Source organism: Lithobates pipiens, unplaced genomic scaffold (assembly GCF_037356315.1).
Source record: "Lithobates pipiens isolate NorthernLeopardFrog02 unplaced genomic scaffold, aLitPip1_a1.2 Scaffold_13, whole genome shotgun sequence".
In the NCBI taxonomy this organism is placed as follows: domain Eukaryota; kingdom Metazoa; phylum Chordata; class Amphibia; order Anura; family Ranidae; genus Lithobates; species Lithobates pipiens.
Window position 1 is genome coordinate 121,549,641 of NW_027507718.1, and position 5,014 is coordinate 121,554,654.

A 5,014-nucleotide genomic window follows, 5' to 3' on the forward strand; every position below is an offset into this window, starting at 1 on the left:
GATTCTTGGAGATTTCAATATGGTCCCAGGTTCCTGGGATGGATAGACTTTCCGCCTGGGGTGGGTACAACTTCAGAGCTGTCCGCCTCTAATCTCAGGGATGTGTGGAGATGGCACTATCCTCATCAATGCGCTTATGCCTGTCATTCTGCCTTGCACAAAACCTTCTCTCGTATAGACTTGGCCTATGCTGGGGGGTCTGTCCTTCCTAGAATTTGGAACATATCCATCCTACCTAGTGGCATTTTGGATCATGCTCCTCCTGCCTTTAAACTAAATGTGTCCACCGCACCAAGGGACAGTTTGTGGCACTTATCCAGGTTCTGGTTGTCTGATTCAAGAGTACCTGAGCCATAAAGATCTGAAGTGAGGCACTACTGACAGGACCAGGATCGCTTCATATCTCTATCAAGCTTGTGGGATGCGTTTAAAGCGTTCTCCAGGGGCAGCCTGCAGTCACACATCCACAGGGTCTGCATGGACATGCGGGAGGATCTATTTAGGGCTGAAGAAAGAGTGACTGCACTTGAGGTGGAGTACTCCCTGTCGAGGCCTCCCAGAGTGTACTCTGATTTTCAGGCAGCACTGAGAGATGTTCTTCTGCTCCGAACATCTGCTATGATCTATGATATAATAATATCTTCCTTATGCGCAGGAAGTTATCAGCTCACAAGAATTCTATCAGGATAAAAAGGTATTTATTTGGATTTTTGTAACAGTTATAACAAAAAAAATGTAAATCTCAGAACACGCTATAGAAATTGAAAGAAATAGCCAGGCCCCTGGATACCTCGCCAGGCTGAGTAGTTAGCAAGTAAAAGCAGCCTCAGCTCGATTTATCCAGGCCACGCACCCAACAAATGTCACCCCGCCATCAGGGCTTAATTATGGAGGTTGAAACCTGTTGAGGGTGTGGTCTGGATGAATTAAGCTGAGGCTGCTTTCACCTGCTAACTACTTAGGTATTGCGAGGTGTGCAGTGGCCTGGCGGCTATTTCTTTCAATTTCTACAGCGTGTTCTGGGTAAGGGCAAACCTCTTCAAAAAATATTCAGCAGTATAGGAGAATTTCATTGTTAGGGTCTGCATACACTTTATGGTTTCAGGGTGGCGACTCAAAAAAAAAACATAACATGACATTTATTTTAAGCGCCAGTTCCCCTGTGTCAACAGTTACAGTGTTGTGCTCGCCTACTAGTCTTTTCTACTTCCAACCTTTCACCAGTCTTTTCTAATTTCCAATCCATTTTTTCTCAGCATTCACTGGAAGATGCAGCATCTGGCCTTTGTTACACTGCAACTCTGTAAGGTCTCTGTATTCTCTCTGTCTGTGGACAGGATACTAACAATCCTCTCCTCAGCAGCTATTTTTTCTGCTTTAAATATTACTGTGCCATCCTGAGAGAGTAAAAAGGAGCTAGGCCATGTCCATGATCAGTGGAAGAGATCAGATGCTGTGTCCCCCTGTTAGATTCTGGAGAAAAGGATCTTACGTGAGTACAAAAATCTTTTTTTTTTTTTTACATCATTTTCCTGCCCTGTTACCTGAATGCTGATGTCACAGGATAAAGTATAAAGCCAAATAAAAGCAACTAAAACCAAAACATGCTTTTCTCTGTCACCTTAAAATTCTTAAAACCTAAGTTGCTCAGAGATACCAGAAATGTTTTGTCCCTCTAATACTTATTTCCTGACAGACTCCATGGCAGCCAACCTGTGGGTTTAGTCCCGCCTCCATTACCCTATAGGACGATACTCCCATAAATCTTTGCTCCCTGCCAGAGGCCGTGTTTTTTTTTGTCCTCCTCCATAGGACCTAGCATGTGTCTTTTTACCCTGAAGACTTGCATTTTTTTTCTGTGATACGGACCGGCTGAGCGACTTGGAGTCGCATATTTCCAATAAGCTCTAGCTACTAGCGGAGTATGGAAAAGGGGCATATGGAAGAAGCGCTGAAGAGGTGTATGCCTGGTCACTGACAGGTGAAACCGCGTGTTAGTCGTGAGCCTAGCTACTAGCAGGTGACTATCGCCCCCCCCCAGAAGTCCGGCATGTGTTTGGGGACCTACCTCGGCTGGTGTCCGTGTACAGGAGTGGTGAGCTTTATGTTTGTCCATGGCAGCCATTCTATGTTGTTTTCTGTATGTTTTTGTTTTCTTGCTCTGTGTCTCTTTTGTCCCCCATACATCGTTCTGCGGTGTATCTGGCAAGCTGCGCGGCTGGTTTCCTTGCGTTCCAGCCACCCAGCTACTTCCTCGTTCGCCGCTCGGTTGTTCTGCGCATGCGTGAGACCGGCGCGAGGACAAGGTTTGGTTCGTGCATGCGCGTTGCGGGCTTCGCGCATGCGCACTAGCGTTTTTATGGCGTAATTCGTAACGTCATTAAGGCGGCAGTTTTACAAAACAGAGAACAGCTTGCAGAGCCTCTGGCATGCTTGTAAAGCCTGCAGTGCCATTCCTGAGCCCTGATTTTTTCAGCATTAGGTATGTGTCTATGGGGAAAGGTCAGTTTATCTTTGCTTATCCTAGCTGTTTTCTGTGTTTAATTGGGGCTGTTTTATTTCCAGCCCTGATGGATCCCTTGTATGCCTCGCCACCTGCTAGTGGACAGCCCTCTCGTAGCAGGTACTTTTTTTTGGGTTACCTGCCGGGGGGGGGGGGGACAGTGGAACATTAGGGGATGTTCCGCTAACACTGCTGGTTTCTCCCTTTTTCAGCCCTTCTAGGTCTACTCAACGCCGGAGTTCTCACCGAGGAAGTGATTCGTCTAAGTCCCACCGCCGGCATTCCTCTTCCAGATTCAGACGTCATGATTCTCCTGCGAGAACTAGTCTCCATAGCCGGGAACCTTCCCGCCCTTCTACAGCTTGCTCAAGTCACGCAGCTGAAGGTTTATGCTGGGGGTGCAGGACGCAGGTTCCTGCTGACAAGTCCCTTTGTGAGGCCTGTTATGTCAAAGCGACAGGCGAAAGGAGTGACTCTGACCAACAGCTGAAGTCTATGGTGGAAAAATTGGTCAAGGACAGTCTAAAGAAATTTGAAGCCCCCCATTTGTCTCCCATAGAGTCTCCAAGGTCTCCGGGGAGGGATGCTCAGGCCCAGGATACATGGGATTCCTCTTTGCCTAGCCATCCATCTGCTGTCCTCTCAGATAGTGAATCTGAGGAAGAAGAGTCTGGTTCGGGTTTTGACTTTTCCTTGCTTCCTCCTTTGGTCAAAGCCATTAAGGAAACGCTGAACTGGGAAGAGCCGGTAGTGGCTCCGGCGAAGCAAAGAAAGTTTTTTAAACAATTAAAGAAGGAGCGTATTAGCTTCCCTTTCCTCTCAGAGTTGGGAGAAGTGATCTCGGATGAGTGGAGCAAGGTAGAGAAAAAGAATTCTCTTCTATCTAAGATCCAGAGGCTTTACCTTTTCAAGGAGGAAGAAGTTAAATATTTGGAGTCTTCCCCTCTGGTGGATGCGGCAGTAATGAGACTGGTCAGACATGTGACCCTTCCTCTTGGAGGACACAGTCTCTTTTAAGGATGCTCTGGACAGGAGAATTGATTCTGACCTGAAGAGGATCTATCTTACGACTGGCATGGCCTGTAAACCAGCCCTGGCCTTAGCGGCTCTGTCTAGAGCGATGGAAGTTTGGTCTGATAGTGTTGATGAAACACTCAGAAACGTCTCAGAAGATCTTGCCAAGGCTTCTCCCATTCAAGAACTAAGGCTGGCTTCGGCTTTCTTGGGGGAGGCCTCGATCGATATTATCCGACTGATGGCTCAAGTTATGCTCTCTTCTGTAACTGCCAAGCGTGCCCTGTGGTTCCGTCCTTGGCTAGCCGATCCCGCTTCTAAGCAGGTTTGGTGCCGTATTCCCTTTGATGGTTCTTCCCTTTTCGGCAATAAGCTGGATAGTGCTATAACTCGAGCCACCGGGGGTAAGTCAGGGTTTCTCCCCCATGATAGGCGCCTGCAGAGTCAAAGGAGATCGTTCCCAAGAAAGCAGGGTCAAGATCGTTCCAGGGAGGCACGCAGTTACAGGCCTGGACGGGAATTCTCCAGATCTTGGAGGTCCAGACAGACATCTCTCAAAAAGTCTGAAAAGGGCAATTCGATGGGGGAAATAGAGCCCACTAAGTCCTTTTGAGATCGGGCCTGTCCAGGTGGTCCAGGTGGGAGCTCGTTTGTTCCACTTTCGGCACATCTGGGCGGCCTCGATCCAGGATTTTTGGAGACGGTCTCCTTCAGGCACCCTTGGTCGTTCAGCAGTGTCCCCAAACTCAAGTGTGTTCCCACATCCATTCCAAGTTCAGAAGAAAAAAGACAAATTCTTTTAGCCTACATAAAATCTTTGTTGGATCAAGGCGCCGCTATTCCTGTTCCAGACAACCAACGCGGCATGGGAATGTATTCCCCTCTTTTCCTGGTCCAGAAAAAGAACGGTACGTGGAGACCCGTAACAGATTTGACGCGTCTAAATCGCTTCATAAGAAAGGAGAAATTCAAAATGGAAACTCTGTCCACGATTCAACAGTCAGTGCAGCCAGGGGACTGGCTTGTCTCAATAGATCTCAAAGACGCCTATTTTCACGTCGCGGTGGCCACAGAGTTCCAACAGTTTCTTTGTTTCTCCATTGGCCAGCTTCATTTACAGTTTACCTGCCTTCCTTTCGGTCTGTCAACCTCCCCTCGCACATTCTCGAAGGTCCTACTAGCAGTTGTAGCATTGTTGAGAATCAGGAAAATCCGGATTCATCATTATCTGGATGATTTGCTTCTTCTGGCTCAGGACAGGGATTGTCTCTTGAAACACAGGGATCAAGTTATCGCAACCCTCAAGGAATTCGGGTGGCTCCTCAATTTGGAGAAAAGCCAGTTAGTTCCTACACAGTCTCTTGTGTTCCTCGGTGCTCTTTTCAATACGGCAAAAGGTACCATCTCTCTGCCCGAGGAGAAGGTTGCAGTAGTACTGAACAGGATCCGCCTGGCCCTCTCTTCGTCTCGTCTCAGTGCTCTTCATTACCTAAAGAT